Source organism: Lissotriton helveticus, chromosome 7 (assembly GCF_964261635.1).
Source record: "Lissotriton helveticus chromosome 7, aLisHel1.1, whole genome shotgun sequence".
Taxonomy (NCBI): Eukaryota; Metazoa; Chordata; class Amphibia; order Caudata; family Salamandridae; genus Lissotriton; species Lissotriton helveticus.
The window spans coordinates 609173444-609192980 of record NC_136068.1 but is presented as its reverse complement, the minus strand read 5'-3'; positions in this window follow the sequence as shown (position 1 = coordinate 609192980).

The following is a 19537-nucleotide window of genomic DNA, read 5'->3' as shown; positions in this document are numbered from 1 at the left end:
TGGAGAGTGTGCGAGGGGGCCGGCGTCCGCCTGGAGATGCTGCCCTTCGGCAAGCTGGACTTCGGGGAGACCAGTGTGCTGGACCGCTTCTACAATGCAGGTGAGAGGCCCGCGGGCGAGCCGCCACCGGCCCTGGCGTCTGATAATTACCAGGCACCTTATATACCATGCAAGCCTCCATGGAGCTTAGGTAGCGTGCTAACAACCTATCGTGCATAGGTGTCGATGGTGCAGCAAGTGCAGTGGCACCGAGACTCAGGGCCCTAGCGCCCGCGGAACCATGTTGTTGTATCTTTATTACCCAGCCAGCTGTCAGGTGGCCTATTTCATTACCTGCACGGGGCCGTTGGCACCTTACACAGCCTTTTAGCCACACTTCTCAACTGCCAACCAGTCACCAGTTCCCTGCAGCCTCTGCCTACCTGCAGCCACACTGCTCCTCATGTATGCCTCCAACCAAGCCGCCCAGACACCGGCCCTGCATCCTGATCCCTAACTAGAGCCTGTTATGCGCTGTGTCCTGACCCCCGCCTCCTGGGTGTGCCACGCCAATCGCTTGCCATGCAACGTGCATCCTGCCCGCGCCAATCGCTGGCCATGCAACGTGCATCCTGCCCGAGTACCCTACCCAGCCTAAATGTCAGTTCTGCCTGCACCCTACCTACACTTCAGCAGCTCCGCAGCTTGTGCCATGCTACTTCCTTCCCAGAACCCTCTCTTGCTGCATGTGCCCCATAATATTGCTTTATTGTTATATATCTGGCTGCAACAATAGAAACAGCAAAATGCCAGATGGGCTGCACACTATGATATGAACAGATTTTTAGCTTGGGTGTTTTTAAGCCACACCCTTAATTACATCGGCCACAGCCTTTTAAGAGACCCTCCCAGTGGGTTCATCCCACTTATAGCCCTGGGGTACAGGGCGACGGCTCTGGTTAGACTGGCTCCCTCACCCCCTTCAGTTTACAGCAAAAACCTGGGACGAGGACAGTCTGTGTGGCATGTAAACAGCATGGCTCTCTTAGGAGTGACTACCATCGGTAGGGCACCCCCTCAGTTTCTGCAGAGTAACCTGGCTGAGGTCAGCGTGCGTGGGATGCAGCGAGCTGGCTCCGGTGTCACTGGCTCACTTGCACTCTTCAGTTTACAGCAAAGACAAGGCACCGGTTTTCCTCGATTGGGGCTGCCATTGAGATGCAGTGAGGTGCCCTCCCCCATTGGTACCACCGGGCTTATCGGCATTTGGCACACTGGCTGGCTCTGTGTGTGTGTGTGGCTCCGTGTGTGTGTGCGGCTCCATGTGTGTGTGGCTCTGTGTGTGTGTGTGTGGCTCTGTGTCTGTGTGTGGCTCTGTGTGCGTGTGTGTCTCTATGTGTGGCTCTGTGTGTGTGTCTCTGTGTGTGTGTGTGTGTGTGTGGGTGCAAATGCAATAGGTCTCGTATTTGTGAGAGATTAAGCTATTGGGATTGTAAATGACAATGCCATTTATGTATCTGTTTTCAAAACCAACACATAAATAAAAAGTTTGTCATGTACAATGCCAATAGCTCTAACTTTTTCGAAGGCAAGACCGTTGCATTGTAAATGCTTGCTTCCCCAGTAATAAAGTGCACCGGCATAAGCATTGCATTTCTCTGATGGTTTTCATCATCACCAAAAAGCATTGGAAAAGCCAATAGGTCCCAAAGGTGATAGCTAGTGGCTTTGCCAATGCTCGATAAAGCAGGTATTTGTGTGGGTAGAGCTAGTGCCAGGAGGTAACAGTCCTAGTACAGTGTGTTGTAATCTACCGGAGGGTGAAGACATTGCCATTACTACTATTACAGAAATCTGCCATACATTAGCAATGTCTTGAATTAGAAAATACAGAATCCAACTATAAAGTAATTTTGCGGGCATCCAACTGGAATATTGAATTCCAATAATTGTGTACAGAACTGTACAAATTTGGCTGCACAGGTGCCCTTTGCTGTTCTGTTTCAGTATTTTGCAGAGGCTATTGTGGATTCCTGCAATTACTTGCAATCATAAAGTGGAAGAAGTTACTAACACAGGTTAAACCCAACTTTCTACCGCGTTCCCTTCGCTGTGCTAGATTTCTTTTACTTACCCCATCTGCAGAATCTTTAGTTCGCACTTTCTCCTTACGTGGTTTCTGGTATCTCCTGGCACAATCATTTGACCTTACCCTCAACAGTAGCATTTATCTGGATTGTAATTGTATTTACATCGTGTTTACCGCCCTTGACGAGATAGCAAAATGCTTTTTGGCGAGTAGTACGCCACTCAGGAATCCAAAAACGATTAGTGGTGGATTAGTCTCTGGAAATGTGAGTTAATTTGAGTGGTTGACATGCAAGTCTGTTAGTTGAATTGAATGGAATAAAGGAGGGATACAAGAGGGAAGAGTCTAGAAAGTGTTATTTAGGAGATCATGGTAGTAAGATGAGGTTTGGGAGGAGTAAAAGGGATTAGGACGATCATAGTAAAATGGGGGTTTAGATGAGTCAAAGGAGGTGAGACTTTAGGAAGGGTTGTTTGGGAGATCATAGTAGTAAAATGAGGTTTGGGGAGACCCAAGGAGGGAATAGTCTAGAGGGGTTATTTTTTAGATCCTAGTAGTAGAATGAACTTTGGGAAGAGTCAACGTGAAGGCAGAGGATATATTGAGAGAGGTATAGGGGAAGACAGAGTAGTGCATTGGAGAAAGTCAAATACTTTTTTTATTGTACAATAGGAGTAAAGTAATAAATATACAGATTGTGTGGATCTGCATGTACTATATGATATGGCTGGTGGGGCCTTATAGTGGAGTACACACACCAATACCGCCTTGGGTCAAGTCAGTATTGGTCACTGATTCTTAACTAAATCCAGGGTAGGTGTGGCTGCAAGCTGTAAGACTTGGCAAAGGATCTTGTTGTGAAGCATTTAACAGCACCAAACCACGGAATATGAGTCGCACAACAGAAAACAACACAACCACAATTTATAAAAATAGAACATGTTTTCATGAATTTTTAGAATCCGTGATCATCAAAATCGACCGAGGGTCCCGGAGATACAGCTTTTAAATTAGGTATATACTTTTAAATGCAAACGCAAACAAGCATTGGTCAACAAACTTTTGAAAAGTTTGAAACATTTCGACAACTCCAACCCAGGTTCAGCAACAAATTCGGACAGGGCAGAGATCTAGGTGTCTAGTATGGATACTTTGGACAGTTACCAGAGCGTTTATGAAGCAAGTTCTGAACTTTACAGGACACCTGCCATTGACTTCAGTGGAGTGGTCCTGATGCTGAGGGATACAGGCAACAGATGCTCTTGATGCTGTGCGGTCGACAGGGGTGAAGTGAGGTTGATCCCCTGGTGGGTTGAGGCGACTTTGACCACCGAACTTGGGGTCCCACAACGTCCTCTTTGCAACCCTTGAAGTCCAGTGGCATCTGGTTTCTCGTTCTCACGACTCCGTGCATATCCTCGGTGGGGGCTGGTTTTTTTTTGGGTGTGACAAATCCGGTCATAAATAGCACTCCCAAGTCTGGCAAACACAGGTGCAAACTTCAACTGTCTCTCTGTGTTTCCAGCGACTGGCAGTGGCACGGAAACTGCGGGGGCTACCACTTTGTCGACTTGGGCACCTTCAGCTCGTGTCCCTGGATCTGGTTCCAGGAGATCAGCAGACGTATCCTCAGAGTCACTGTCATTGGTGAAGGTGGGAAAACCACTTTTCCCTGGAGAGGAGCCACAGGCACAGTCCCAGTCTCACTAGTCCAACACTGCAGCAGGTGCAGTCCTTGCAATGGTGCAGACCCTCTTTGTGCAAACTAAAGGCAGCAGAGCAGTCCTTTTTAAATCCTTTCTTCTTCAAAGTGAACAAAGGGGTAGGGGTACCCTATTTATTCCTGGAAAGTGCCCTGAGGGGACCACGTCACGATTCACTTCCTTGGCTCTGTCTGCAGGAACAAAAGGCATCCTGCTCAGGGATATTGCCACAAGCGGCCCTTCAAAGGCGGCTTCACCTTTTGAAGCCTGCCTTTTGGGCTAACAACCTGAGTGGCCATCCTGGGAGAGGAGGCAACACTTTGCTCTGCGGCAACTGCCTTTGTTCCCAGGCCTGGGTGTCATTCACACATCTCTCCAGGCGTTCAGATCTCTAATTGTCAGTGCCATTTTTAGGCCACTGGATTAGCTGGAGTGCAGAGTGGGCAACTTTCTAAAAGCTGCTTAACTTCAATAGTGACCTTAAATCTAGCCTGGCCATCAGGTCGGATTTAATGCCACAATTAATTTGATACCTGCGCGTGATTGCATAATTTTTCCCCTGTTTGGTTTAAAAATGTGAAGTTTTCAGTTGTTTAACCTGTGTCTGAAAAGGGATTGTAACATTCGTTTTTTTGGACAGGAGAATGAGTTGTTTAAGTGTTGGTAAAGCAGTATTGTTAGAGGGCACGGTTTTTAAGCCCTTACCTGCAGAACTCCAGAGTGTGGATTGAGCCTGTGTGCCTCCAAGGAGATTCTGAATGAGGAGCAGCTTCTGTGAGAAAGTGGCTCTATATATACTGGACCAGAATAAGGTACAGTGTGTATAGGATCCAAAAAAGCACTAACCTGAAGTGAAGATCAAGCAATCAGCGTCGTTAAAGAGGAAACGGAATTCAACTTCCGCTTCCTCTTAAGGACGTACGGCCGACGTAACCAAGAAGAGATGGAGCGGAGACAAGTAAAAAAGGTAAGGGGAAATGTAATTTTTAAAAAAACGAAGGATTAAGGGCAGGGGTAATTAAAAGGAGTAGAGGCTGGGGACGTGTAAGCGGAGAGGTGTAACCTTTACCAATAATATGCCCTCACCATGCATAAATTAACAACGAAAAAAGTTGTTAATCTATGCGTGGGAAAGGAATATTAGTGGTAAAGGTTATGCGTAGAAAACGAATTCTGTTGTAACGCATGCGTGGTAAAGGCATGCGTTGCAACGGAATTCGTAGTAACAACATATAACCGTGTGCAGTGTGCCCCAGTTCGAGTTACGCAGACCGTGTCCTTCCCCAGGCTCACCGGAGGAAGCAGCGCACACCGCAGTGGTAGGCATTATTTCAAGCCTGCCGCTTCCGTGCCCACATGTGCACTTTTTATTTAGAAGCTGCAACTCTGTTGTACTCCTGGTCCGAACCGGCCCGCCATGCCATGCCTAGAAACACAACATTTGTAGTGCGATCCGTATAACTCAGAATAATTGGCTAGTGCTGGTGCGGCAGGAGTAGTAGAATTTAAACTTGAAAACCCGCGGTGCGGCTTACGGGTCATATGAGATCTGTTTAGTGCAGTAATCCGCAGTTAGCAAATGCGGTAGGCGCTGTGGTTTACTGACTCAAAGGAGGACCATACCGCTCTGTTAAATTCAGGGCCGGACTGGCCATAGCGGGCACCGGGCAATTCCCCGGTGCGCCGCACGGGTGGTAGCCGGTTTTGGGCCCCTGGGGGCCGTTTTTGATACAGGGCCGTTTTTGCAGCATAGCTGCAAAAACGGCCCTGTACCAAAATCGGCCGAAAACCGGCCCCGGCAAAGAGCTCGGCGGCCCCTCCAACTCCCCCAAGTGGGGAGGGGGAGCTGGCCAAGCACTTTGACGGGTCGATTGTGGTTCCCAGTCCGGCCCTGGTTAAATTTCAGTTCGGTGACTAGCGCTGCCTAGTACAATAAACCACAGTGCGTGACTGTGGTAGGCGCATTGGTTGTCGGATTCAAAGGAGGTCCAGCGCATGCCACTCCTGTCCCTAAGTATAGAGCCCCGTACAGCAACGTGTGCCGTGGGCTAACACCTCCAGAGCGACTGCAGGGATTACACTTGGTAGGTATCCGCTTGTTAGATAAGCAGTGTTGGACTTGGCCTTTTCCCCCCAAATTTTTCGCTTTTGACCCCCTTGTCTAAGATGTCTCCCCCATGGGATTAAACCTGTATAGGCCATGAGTGGTGTGAGACACCTTGTTGAAAATGTAATGACATGTAATAATGTGAGCACTTGTAAATTTCCCCATTTTAGAACTGCACCTGACTGAAAAGTATTGTATTTGCCACATGGGCCTGTGAGCTGGGCCCTGCACCCCTAGACCCCCCCCCCTCTGCTGTCCCCATGGGCCCCTGACAAGGGAGGGCCCCTATCCAGGTCACTGACGCTGTTTGACCGAGTATCACGCCAGCGCTGTGTGAAGAAGAGCCCAGGAGGTGAGGAGTGTGCCCCTGAGGATCTGTACTGGGACTGTCCGCTCCCTTGGGAAGTTGTGGCCCCCGTGGAAGCGCTGGACTGGGAGGAGCTGCTCGGGGAGGATTGTGCCCCCGAGGAACTGTGTCTTGCTGACCTGCCTCAGTCAACCGGCCCCTGGACTGCCTTACAAGCAGTGCGCTGTGAATAGCGCCATAGTGCTGAGGAGACTGTGAGGGGAAGTAGCGCTGGAGGAGCCTACCCTTGTTGTGGCGCGCTTGCTACCTGATTAATAAATAATAAAAGGGAGCCTACCCCTTGTCACAGCCGGAGATCACCGTCGCAGCCCGGACGCTGAGGAGACTGTGAGGGGACTTCGTAACAAGAAAGGGAGCCTACCCCTTGTCCTGGCCTCGCGCTGTGTGGCAGTGCCGAAAATCACCGCCGCGGCCAGGCGCCGCCTTGAGGAGACCCCCCTGCTGGGGTGTGCAACGTTGCGGCAGCCCCCGATGCCAGGAGGGGGCCGCCGAAGTGAGAGAGGGCCGCGCTAGGCCCTGAAGCCGTCCAGGCCCGTGTCATGTGACGGGGGCGCCTGGTGGCGTCATTGGCCACGCCCCCGCCACACCGCGTACGGATTGGCTGCGCGGCCGAGCTCCCGAGAAGACCGCGCAGCGATTGGTTGTCGGCCCGACAGCCCGGGAAGGAGCGGAGGACCGAAGTCCCGGGTCCCCGTGCAGAGTGACCGGTCCGAGAGGCCACCCCGCCGGTCAGGACCTGCAGGAGGCTGGGAGCACCGCTGGGTCAGGAGAGAGCAGAGGGCAGGAGCCTACCCCGCCTCCGCCCGCAGGAGAAGGTGTCCTCCACTCGCTGCGGCCCCCAGGAAGGCCGCGTTAGGCCTGGGAGGCCCGCCGACCTGCGATTGGCTGCGGGGCCGTCAAGAGCCCTGAAGATGCCGGAGAGGCATCAGGAGCCCGGTGAGTGGGGCTTTGGGCAAACTGTGTGGGGAGGGGGTGAAGAGGGCAACGGGGCACAGGGTCGGTGCTCGCCCCCCCTCCCCTTAGCTTGGACATTTGTAGTTGGGCCCCGTTGGCCCCAGATACCACGGTGGTGGCCCGGACTAACCCTGTGGTGGGACTAATCAGGACTGTAAGGGCCTGGATAGAAGGAATCCCCCCCCCCCTGAACTGGGACAGGATGAGCATGTCTTCATGCTAGATGCTCTAAGTTAGGCTTAGTGGTCATACGCCCAGGTTCACCTTCTGTCCACCCATGAGTTAGTGCCGATGTCCTCATCTAATGCCCATGGAAATGTTCTTCTTGATTAGGGGAATGTGTACCCTGTCATGAGGAAGTGGGTGTCCTGGCCTAAAGAAAGGTTGCCCGAAGCTTGGTGCTTGTAAATACGTAAGTAAGGGAAGGTGACTACTTACCGGATGCTCCCTGCCTGTTGGTTGATTCATGACTAGTGAAATGTTTTGCAGGTGCTGGTGCCAGGAAATGTTAATTGAGCACCTCTTTATGGCATTCCTTGCAGGGGCGGGCTTCGTGGAATGTTCATGGTGATAAGTTGCCGGGATAATTGAAATGCACCTTTTGCCTGTTACCTAATAAGGGTGGGCTGTTGTGTACACCCTGATGTTCGATACCCCTAGATTGATGGTAGAGGGAGCCTAGTTGAATCCTGACAGGTGTTCCTGATTTATGAAAAGGGCCCCTACCTGATATCTATGCTGGGCGATGTATGTTCCGCCTAGGGTGGTCATTGGGTTGGCCTGATGTGTTATTCCAAGCCCTTGTTTATGTACCAGATTAATGGGCCAGACAGGCTAATTTATTACAGGTGTTCCTGTCCATGTTATGCCGTGATGCCCTAATGTTTTTCCCTAACAGGGGTGGGTTGGTGTTAATGTGCATGATGTATTTCTATGTTAATGTAGAATTTTGCAATTACAGCCTTCCCTTTAGGATGAGAGTCTGAGTTGGCCCCGCCAGATTGGCCCCAGATCTAATGACATTTTGATCCCATCCTTTTTCTTCCTTTCAGCATGGACTACTTCCTATGTAAATAATTCCCCCCAATATTCGCTTGGCTCTGGCGCCATTCGGCGTCCTGTTGTGACACTACTGTTTTGCATTCTTTTGCCTTGCAGGTTGGAAACCCTACTAAACTACGTATCTTTTTCCAACTTAAACTGGTGTCCTGCCTCTTTTGTGGTGTGCCTGGTGTGCTGACTGAGGGTACTGCGTGAGTGCTTCACATGTCCTCGAAGTTTGGCCTGCCCGCTTGATGCCATGCTACCCCTTTGGAGATCTGGGTAACCCCCATTTCCTACATTTGGTGGCAAGCGGTGGGATAGGACTTGTGTTTGCGCAGTACCACAGCGGCCACAGGTTACACCACAAGTAGAGCCTTGTGGTGGGGATTATTGTTTGGAAGAATATTGTTGCTAAATTGCTTCCTCCTGAAAGTGTTTTGCAATTGTGTCCCCTTGTTCCACTGGGAGGGTGTGTCCCGGGTGTACCTCACCACGATGGGGTTGGTTTTGGACGAAGTGGAACTGATGGAGTACACCGAGCAGGAAGTCATAGATTTCCTCAAGGAGAGAGGGATACCCCCAGTAGGAAACATTAGGAGAAAGTTGTTTCTCTATGAGGCCCTCAAGAGGGGAGAGGCCTTAGAGATTGGTGGGGACTTGTCTGACTACCCTCCCGAGTTTTTGAAGGGTCAGTGGGTTAGAGGCCAGAGAGAGGGCTCCCCATCCAGAACCCTGGGAAGTAGTTACCCCGATGAAGAGCAGGAAGAGTTTAACAGGGCAGAGACGCCAGTAGCTGATGAGGACACCGTAGATAGGGAGTCTCGCACTGGGTCCAGTCCCGGGGGCACTGCCCCATCCCTTTCCCTGTCCCCAGAAGAGTGGGTAGATAGAAGGGAAGAAAGGGAGCATCAGCTGGCGCTGGCGAAGCTCAGGTTTGAGCAGGCCACAGAGTTAGCGCAGCTGAGGATTCAGGAGCAGAGGCTAGAGACAGAAATGGTCCTAGCCCAGGAGAGGATGGCGGAGGCGGAGAGGGCTTTCGCCAGAGAGAGATCAGCTCAGGTGGGTAGGTTGTCCCCTGAGAGTGGGTTGTGTAGTCTGGATTCACCAGTGAGGGTGGGATCCAGTGGTGGCAGCGAGTGTAGGTCCAGTGCAAGGAGTCCCATTCCAGATGCCCAGGAGACTGTGCCTGATTCCCAGGAAGAGGGGGACGGGTTAGTGTTCAGGGGCAGGGGAAAACTGTCCCACCAGTCCTGGGGAGAGTTTGAGGAGGAGTGTTGGACTGCATTGGAGGATTGGGTGGTGAGGAGAGCAGTAGAGGATTGGGAAGGGCTGTGCCATGCCGTTATTCGGGAGCACATGCTGAAGAGTTGTGTCCCAAGTCTGCGTCACCATCTGTTGCAGTGTAGGTTCTCAGACCCCAGGGAACTTGCACGGGAGGCAGACCTCTGGGTAAGTGCCAGAGCGTCTGGGAAGACATTGGGGAGTGATCCAGAAAGGAGAGGTGCAGGGATCTTCCGACCCAGCGTGGCGGGAGAGGTGAGAAGCCCAGCTAGGTCCCAGGATAGTGGGCGGGTTGTAGGGCCTCACATCCCATCTATAGGAGGGAGTGAGACGGGGAGGTGTCCCGAGGTGCCCCAACTGCAGTCACAGGGCCTGGAGAGTTCTTTTAAGGAACCCCAGGTTGGGAGTCTAGGCTGTCCCGGTGTGCCTTCTCATGAAGGGGATCCCCTAGTGTCAGGAGAACCCGGAGCATCAGTAACCAGAGCTCCAGTGGTTCGGGGGTCTGACCAGTCACGGGGTTTAGATCCTGGACTGGGCTTCCAGGTTCAGGGGTTGCCTGTCCTGGAGGGTGGGGTACCTGTAACCCAGGTCCCTACCAAGTTGACTCCCAGGGGTACTTCTCCCAGTGGGAGGGTGCGGAACTCTGGGAGGGGGTGCAGAGGGAGCAAGGTCTCTCCTCTGTCACCGGCTCAGCCAAAGGGCGCAGATCCCGGGTTGGGTGGCCAGGTTGAGGGTTTTCCGGACCTGGCGGGTGGGACATCTGTGTTCAGAGTCCCCCCAAAGTTGACTCTCAGGGGTACTACTCCAGTTAGGAGGGTGCGGAACTCTGGGAGGGGGTGCAGGGAGAGGGAGGACTCGCCCCTGTCACCAGTGCAACCTGAGGGTTTCGACTCCAGGTTGGGGAGAGAGTGGTTGTGTGAGGGTGTCCCCAGGAGAAGGAGATGGAGGAACCCTAGGAGGAGAAGTAGGGGGAGGAAAGCCTCGCCCCTGGGAGCTGGTCAGCCTGAGGGTGTAGACCCCAGGTGGGTGGACCAGTGGCAATTTGGAAGGAAAAGAGTGGTTCCAGAGTATCACAAGCCTGAGGCTAGAGCCTCCCACTCTAGGAAGGAAAGACATCCCACTAGGGAACACCAGTGGGGTGATTTTATTGGTGAAAGGAGGGTTGCGAGAGAGAACCATTGGGTTCCAGAGGGGAGGAGAGACTGCAGGTGCTCCTGTAGTTGCAGGCCTGCGTCCACCTTTTTCCGCCCCAAGCAGGGAAGCCCATCAAGGCATTGATCGGTCTACCCTGGCTTTTGGCTGGGGGGGAGTTGTGTTGGACTTGGCCTTTTCCCCCCAAATTTTTCGCTTTTGACCCCCTTGTCTAAGATGTCTCCCCCATGGGATTAAACCTGTATAGGCCATGAGTGGTGTGAGACACCTTGTTGAAAATGTAATGACATGTAATAATGTGAGCACTTGTAAATTTCCCCATTTTAGAACTGCACCTGACTGAAAAGTATTGTATTTAAAATGGATGCCATGGTCATGGGTTTTGCCACTGGACTGCCATAGGTCACCGGTCTAGATAATATTACCCAGCTACCCCTAGCTTTTGGAGGGAAAGCCTGGCACCCAGGGTGCTCACCCCCTCCCCTTGAGCCAGTTTGGGCCAGTTTTGCCAACATTCTAGAAGGTCCTGGCACTGCCTGGGAGGAGGGTATAAGTAAGGGGAAGTGCCACCAGAGAGTCAGTCAGCGCTGGGACAAGGAAGAGAGGGGACCTGCTGTGAGGTGCTACCGCCACATGGGCCTGTGAGCTGGGCCCTGCACCCCTAGACCCCCCCCTCTGCTGTCCCCATGGGCCCCTGACAAGGGAGGGCCCCTATCCAGGTCACTGACGCTGTTTGACCGAGTATCACGCCAGCGCTGTGTGAAGAAGCGCCCAGGAGGTGAAGAGTGTGCCCCTGAGGATCTGTACTGGGACTGTCCGCTCCCTTGGGAAGTTGTGGCCCCCGTGGAAGCGCTGGACTGGGAGGAGCTGCTCGGGGAGGATTGTGCCCCCGAGGAACTGTGTCTTGCTGACCTGCCTCAGTCAACCGGCCCCTGGACTGCCTTACAAGCAGTGCGCTGTGAATAGCGCCATAGTGCTGCGGAGACTGTGAGGGGAAGTAGCGCTGGAGGAGCCTACCCTTGTTGTGGCGCGCTTGCTACCTGATTAATAAATAATAAAAGGGAGCCTACCCCTTGTCACAGCCGGAGATCACCGTCGCAGCCCGGACGCTGAGGAGACTGTGAGGGGACTTCGTAACAAGAAAGGGAGCCTACCCCTTGTCCTGGCCTCGCGCTGTGTGGCAGTGCCGAAAATCACCGCCGCGGCCAGGCGCCGCCTTGAGGAGACCCCCCTGCTGGGGTGTGCAACGTTGCGGCAGCCCCCGATGCCAGGAGGGGGCCGCCGAAGTGAGAGAGGGCCGCGCTAGGCCCTGAAGCCGTCCAGGCCCGTGTCATGTGACGGGGGCGCCTGGTGGCGTCATTGGCCACGCCCCCGCCACACCGCGTACGAATTGGCTGCGCGGCCGAGCTCCCGAGAAGACCGCGCAGCGATTGGTTGTCGGCCCGACAGCCCGGGAAGGAGCGGAGGACCGAAGTCCCGGGTCCCCGTGCAGAGTGACCGGTCCGAGAGGCCACCCCGCCGGTCAGGACCTGCAGGAGGCTGGGAGCGCCGCTGGGTCAGGAGAGAGCAGAGGGCAGGAGCCTACCCCGCCTCCGCCCGCAGGAGAAGGTGTCCTCCACTCGCTGCGGCCCCCAGGAAGGCCGCGTTAGGCCTGGGAGGCCCGCCGCCCTGCGATTGGCTGCGGGTCCGTCAAGAGCCCTGAAGACGCCGGAGAGGCATCAGGAGCCCGGTGAGTGGGGCTTTGGGCAAACTGTGTGGGGAGGGGGTGAAGAGGGCAACGGGGCACAGGGTCGGTGCTCGCCCCCCCTCCCCTTAGCTTGGACATTTGTAGTTGGGCCCCGTTGGCCCCAGATACCACGGTGGTGGCCGGGACTAACCCTGTGGTGGGACTAATCAGGACTGTAAGGGCCTGGATAGAAGGAACCCCCCCCCGAACTGGGACAGGATGAGCATGTCTTCAGGCTAGATGCTCTAAGTTAGGCTTAGTGGTCATACGCCCAGGTTCACCTTCTGTCCACCCATGAGTTAGTGCCGATGTCCTCATCTAATGCCCATGTAAATGTTCTTCTTGATTAGGGGAATGTGTACCCTGTCATGAGGAAGTGGGTGTCCTGGCCTAAAGAAAGGTTGCCCGAAGCTTGGTGCTTGTAAATTCGTAAGTAAGGGAAGGTGACTACTTACCGGATGCTCCCTGCCTGTTGGTTGATTCATGACTAGTGAAATGTTTTGCAGGTGCTGGTGCCAGGAAATGTTAATTGAGCACCTCTTTATGGCATTCCTTGCAGGGGCGGGCTTCGTGGAATGTTCATGGTGATAAGTTGCCGGGATCATTGAAATGCACCTTTTTGCCTGTTACCTAATAAGGGTGGGCTGTTGTGTACACCCTGATGTTCGATACCCCTAGTTTGATGGTAGAGGGAGCCTAGTTGAATCCTGACAGGTGTTCCTGATTTATGAAAAGGGCCCCTACCTGATATCTATGCTGGGCGATGTATGTTCCGCCTAGGGTGGTCAATGGGTTGGCCTGATGTGTTATACCAGGCCCTTGTTTATGTACCAGATTAATGGGCCAGACAGGCTAATTTATTACAGGTGTTCCTGTCCATGTTATGCCGTGATGCCCTAATGTTTTTCCCTAACAGGGGTGGGTTGGTGTTAATGTGCATGATGTATTTCTATGTTAATGTAGAATTTTGCAATTACAGCCTTCCCTTTAGGATGAGAGTCTGAGTTGGCCCCGCCAGATTGGCCCCAGATCTAATGACATTTTGGTCCCATCCTTTTTCTTCCTTTCAGCATGGACTACTTCCTATGTAAATAATTCCCCCCAATATTCGCTTGGCTCTGGCGCCATTCGGCGTCCTGTTGTGACACTACTGTTTTGCATTCTTTTGCCTTGCAGGTTGGAAACCCTACTAAACTACGTATCTTTTTCCAACTTAAACTGGTGTCCTGCCTCTTTTGTGGTGTGCCTGGTGTGCTGACTGAGGGTACTGTGTGAGTGCTTCACATGTCCTCGAAGTTTGGCCTGCCCGCTTGATGCCATGCTACCCCTTTGGAGATCTGGGTAACCCCCATTTCCTACAAGCAGCTTAAGTAATTCCATCACAAGTTAACTTTTGGCACAGTGGCACGCTTGTTATCACTAATGGGCACACTGCCACATTAGTGTTATTGATGTTGACTCAGTGGTGCTATAACACTTCAAAGGGAGAAACTATTACATTGAAGTGTTGACACAGTGTCGCTATAGCACTTCAAGGGAGACTCTCTTACTTTGGTGTTCTAAGTGTTGACTCAGTGGTGCTATAGCACTTCGAGGGAGAAACTATTAAATTGGTGCTATTATTGTTGACACAGTGGCGCCATAGCATTTCAAGGGAGTAACTGTTACATTGGTGTTATAACTGTTGACAAAGTGGCACTTGAAGGGAGAAAATATTGCATTGGTTCTATTAGTGTTGACACAGTGGCACTATAGCACTTCAAGGGAGAAACTTACATTGGTGTCATAAGTGTTGACACAGTGGCCGTAGAGCACTTAAAGGGAAGAATTAGCGCACTGCTGCTATTAGTTTTGTCACAGTTGCACAATTGCACTTTTAGGGAGGAACTATTCCATTGGTGTTATGAAATCGACTCAGTGGCAGTAAAGAGCTTTGATATAGGGACTATTACAGTGGTGATATTAGTGTTGACATAGTGTTTCCAGAGCACATCAAGGGCAAAACATCACATTCAAGTTATATGTGTTGACATAATGGCATGAATGTAATTCAACTGAGAAAATAGTGCATTGTAATTATGTGGCTGTCTTGTATTGTAGTTGCACATATATAGCACTTCATCCCCCTGACCAGGTGCCAAAATGCATACTATAGTAAAGTCAAGCGTTCAATTCTTTGCTTGACCAATGACTGAGGTTGTTTTGCTGCACAATGAGTGCCACAGGATCACATTTGCAGTCATTCTTCAGTACCCCATCAGAGTGTAATCAAGTTCGAGACTTCCAAGTGCATTTATGTGGACACTTTACAATGTAGGGACACCATGCTGGGCCCATACATTCCCATGAACCAATGATGTCTATTAAATACATACCCGCCCTGATGATGACCCAGGGATTCATTCAACTGAGTTGAAACATTGACATACCAAGGTTTAGGATTTTGCTCTTTAGTGTCATGTCATCAACAATTGTTTGTACCAACAAATTCGCCAACTGCTACCAACTCTGGATTGAGAACTGTCCCCTTGTTAAATGTGTCCCTGCACTATTGATTCTGTGTTTTCCTACACACGTGCACTGAGTACCACACCGTTCACATCCCTCAGCATGTTCCACTATGTTATTATTTCCTTTTAATATATTCATTTGCTTAATATTATGGGCTGTGTCATATGTTTCTCCTAATCAATCTAAGCATTCATGCTACTTTACTTGCAGTTTGTATTATTCAACAAACTGAACCATTGTTGTCTATTACATATAATCCTGGCCCACTGGAATCACGGGACAGGGAAGGACCAAATTGCACCACAGGGTTGGCAAAATGTAGCAAATGTTTGTTATAATATTACTTCATTATATTGCCATTTTGCACTTTTTCACAATATCTGGGCAAAGGTTTCACCTCATTAGCACCAGTTTCCAACTGAACACTGACTGGTCAATCTTTGCAACCTGCAGAATAATCAATCAGATGTTGAATTATGTGGCAATGCGGCAATCAATAACTATGCGGAATACGCCGCAGCATCACATAATTCCAGTAGCCCTGATGTAATCACACAGGTTACTTTATTACTGGGTTGTTGTTATACATGTTTCTTGTTTTGCAGTCTTTGCATAACACCCATCAAGCCCCTGATGAGGATGGAGGTAGGAATAGCGGTAGGATTAGGGTAAGAAATGGGGTTACTTAGATTTACAGTGAGGGCTAAACCGTAGCAGTGTTTAAACAGAGTATTAGAAACAGAAATATTGCGGGACAAATATTATGTCAAGAATATCGAGGACACAAATATTGTGAAGGTAAGTTTCTATAGGTAAGCAAACACACAGCACTCTCACAGTTTTTTTGGCAGGATAATGATTTATTCCATCTTTTGCAGTGTAATAAGACCCCCTTCACCAAAGCGTTTCACCCAGCTGGGCTTGATCACGGTACAAAGTATCTTGATCACTGTACTTTGTACCGCGATCAAGCCCAGCAGGGTGAAACGCGTTGGGGAAGGGGGTCTTATGGCATTGCAAAAGATGGAATAAATCGTTATTCTGCCCAAAAACTGTGAGAGTGCTGCGTGTTATTGCAACTTGGTGGAAGAATTGATGCAAGGCTTGTCCAGCCTTGTCATGCGCACCAGATGTGAAAAGAGCGCGCTTCGTATTAGGACACTTAGGTGAAATATATATATATATATATTCACTCAAAAAACTATAAGTTTTAGTGGTGTTATAGTTAGCTGGACATTTTACTCATACAAAACCATTGAAATTGCTCCTATATAGTTAGTTGGACTAACTATATTTCGCGCACCCGCAATCCACTGCTGATGATGTCACATATTACATCATTCATGACATGGTCAGTGACATCACTGATTACATCACTGATGACATCATCCAGTGACTGTGTGTTTCTGTAAAGTTTAAATATGTTTTACATATTGAAGAATGAGTAGATGTATAAGTGTCTGGATGAAGGATTTAGTAGGTGCGTGACTGACTGTATGAGTGAGTGATTAAATGTGTCTTACTGAATGCATGGGTTAGTGACTAAACTGTCTGAATGTGTGCATCAGTATGTCTGCTGTTGTGTAAGATGCTGTATGTGTTGATCAGTAGCTATATGAGTGGCTATATGGGTCATTGATTGGTTGCCCAAGTATTTGTATATGAGACTGTGTCTGTGTGTGGGTGACTGGGAGGTGTGGAAACAGCTTCCACACCTCTATGGGCGGTTTACTGTGTGCATTGGTGTGTTGGTGAGTGAATGTATATCTCAGTGCTACATGTCCAAGTAAGTACATATGTAAAACACAGTGCATGTGAGAGTTGGTATATATAAATGCCTATACATGAGAGCCAGTGATTATGCAAGTGGCTGTATGGATCAATGTGTTCTTGTATCAGTGATTGTTTAAGAGAGTAAGTATGTGTTAGTATATGTTTGAATAAGTAAGGTGTTGTGTGTATAACTGTATAGATGAGGAAATGGGAGTGTGATTGATTCTTTGCATGACTGACTAGGTGTGTGAGAAACTCCATGGATGAGTGAAAGTGTGCGAGTGTCTCTATAGGTGTATAAGTGCATATGATAGTATTGTATTGATGAGTGACTGTATGTATGAGTGATTGTATGGGTGAATGAGTGGATGTGTGTGTAGACCTAGGTTATATTAAGGTTATATTAGAGTGTGAGGAGGTGCATCGTATTATCACATGAATGATATCATCAGTGATATGATCAGTGATGTCAAATGAGATGTCATCAGTGATGTCATCAGTGATGTCATTTGAGATGTCATCAGTAATGTCATCAGTGATGTCACTGACCATGTCATGAATGATGTATTATGTGACATCATCAGCAGTGGATTGCGGGTGCGCGAAATATAGTTAGTCCAACTAACTATATAGGAGCAATTTCAATGGTTTTGTATGAGTAAAATGTCCAGCTAACTATAACACCACTAAAACTTATAGTTTTTTTAGTGAATTTCAATGGTTTTTTAAATGCTAATACCTAACTATATATGACCTGAAACCTATGATTTTTTCAGTGAATTTCCAAGGTTTTTTAAATGCTAATACCTAACTATATATGACCTGAAACCTATGGTTTTTTCAGTGAATTTGCAAGGTTTTTTAAATGCTAATTCCTAACTATATATGGCCTGAAACCTATGGTTTTTTCAGTGAATTTCAAAGGTTTTTTAAATGCTAATTCTATTAGCGGATAACGTTTAAATATATTAATATCCTAGTGGGACCACCTGAGCAGCCCTAAGGGGTCAGGGTGTTTCTACCCTGCCCCCTTTTTGTGTTCTACACGTTTGTTTTTCTGCTTTCTTGTGCCTCAGTCTACTAAGACCCAAGATGGATGCCAACACTTCCTGGTTAGAAGTGTTGACAGCCAATGAGCATGCAGCTTTCTCGGGAAGGCATGCTGATTGGCTGTCACTGTCTGTCAACACTAGCACAAGATAGATGCCAACACCTCCTGGTTAGAAGTGTTGACAGCCAATGACCATGCAGCTTTCTCGGGAAGGCATGCTGATTGGCTGCCACTGTCTGTCAACACTCAAAACCAGGAAGTGTTGGCAGCCATCTTGTGCCTTGTTCGAACCAAGGCACGAAAGCAGTGAAACAAAGGTGTGAAACTCGCAAAGGGGCCAGAGTAGAATCACCCTGATTTTTATTTGTAAATGTCGGGGTACGTGTACCGTGCGCGTCAGGTACGCGATTTAAAAAAAAATAATAATAATTTTTTGCCTTGGGGGTCCTTGTGGGACCCCCTGAGCAGGTCTAGGGGGTCAGGGTGCTTCTACCCTGCCCCCTTTTGGAGTTCTACACGTTTGTTTTTCTGCTTTCCTGTGCCTCAGTCTACCGAGGCACAAGATGGCTGCCAACAGTTTCTGTTTTGGAGTGTTGACAGACATTGGTACGCGTACGGTACGCGTACGTGCGCGTACCGTAAGCGCACGGGTAAGCGCACAGGTAAGCGCACGGGTAAGCTGCCATAGATATATACATTTTTTTTAACCTAAATTACTCAAAATCCTCTGGAGCGCATATCTTGAAACATAGCAAAGGCACATCGGGCTACCAGTCCCTACAATTTTGCCAAGTTTGGTGAAAATCCATTCAGCCGTTCGAGCTAAAAGTGAGAACGACCGCCCTATGGAAATTAACATGGGGAAAACACGTTTTGGGACCCCCCTTTTATCTCGGCCCCCAGGGAAGGACCGGAGCGCCGCGAGGCAAAGTTGTGGAAAATTTCAGGCAGATTCCTCAACCGGCGCCAAAGTTATTCTCAATAGAATGTTGCGATTTCCCAATGGAAAACAATCCTAACGCACCGCCTGATTCATCAAGCTAAATTGCACTCGCAAAGGGCAAGATTCTCAGAATCTTGCCTTTTGCGAGTGCAATTTTTGCATTTGGGATTCATCATCCCAAATGCAAAATTCGCTATTTAAGAATTCGCACATTTGCGAAGAATTGAATTTAAGGAATCTCAAATAGAGATGCAATTCATGAAGCATTTTAAAATTGCGAAAATGCAATTTTGGGCCGCTATTTACCGAGAGGTGAGACCTCTCGGTAAATAGCTTTAAAAAACTTAGAAAAAATGCTTTTAAAAGCATTTTTCTAAGTTGCATGTTGCACACACACATGTCCTTTGGACATGTGTGTGCGCAACACCTGTTTCAATTTGCATTTAAGGGGTGCTACAGGGTGTCCTTTGGACACCCCTGGCACCCTTTAAATCGCTATCTTATTTGCGAGTAGCAAATTGCTAATCGCAAATAAGGAATACTCCCCATGGGGAGTTATTCCTTATTTGCGATTAGCAATTTGCTACTCGCAAATAAGGAATGTGTAAGAATCGCTATTTATTTAGCAATTCCTACATGAATACCGTTTTGCGAGTCCTTAATAGCGATTCGCTATGAATCGCTATTAGGGGCTCGCAAAACGGCCCGTTGATGAATAAGGCTGTATATATACCTACTGGCTATCGCCAGTAGGTAATATATATATATATATATATATATATATTACCTACTGGCGGTCGCCAGTAGGTATATATAGTTAGGATTTTTTCTCTATGGGTTTTTTGAAAATTCTATGT